General features: G+C 34.5%; 1 protein-coding gene across 1 annotated transcript in view; it reads right to left on the minus strand.

Annotated features, from left to right (window-relative positions):
- Rgs7bp (regulator of G protein signaling 7 binding protein) overlaps positions 1-403 on the minus strand; it is a 176,225-nt gene that overhangs the window by 28,414 nt on the left and 147,408 nt on the right. The gene's annotated exons all lie outside the window — the stretch shown is intronic.

The following is a 403-nucleotide window of genomic DNA, read 5'->3' on the forward strand; positions in this document are numbered from 1 at the left end:
CAAGTCAAATTCCCTCTAGGACTTTGAACATAAATGCATGCTGAATTTTGTCAAAAGCCTTTTCTGCATCTACTGAGATGACAGTGTGTTTTTTTGTCTTTGAGTCCATTTATATGATTAATGACGTTTAATGACTTGTGTATATTGAACCATTCCTGCATCTCTGAGATAAAGCCAACTTGATCATGGTGGAGGATTTTTTTGATGTGTGTCTGTATACGGTTTGAAGGTATCTTGTTGAGAATTTTTGCTCCTATGTTCATTATGGATATGGGTCTATAGTTTTCTTTTTTGATTGTATCTTTACCAGGCTTTGGTATGAGAGTGAAGCCGGCTTCATAGAAGGAATTTGAAAGTTCTCCCTCCATTTCTATCTTTTTGAATATATTAATTAGTATTGGAT

This window comes from Nannospalax galili, unplaced genomic scaffold (assembly GCF_000622305.1).
Source record: "Nannospalax galili isolate Female #2095 unplaced genomic scaffold, S.galili_v1.0 scaffold751, whole genome shotgun sequence".
Lineage (NCBI taxonomy): Eukaryota > Metazoa > Chordata > Mammalia > Rodentia > Spalacidae > Nannospalax > Nannospalax galili.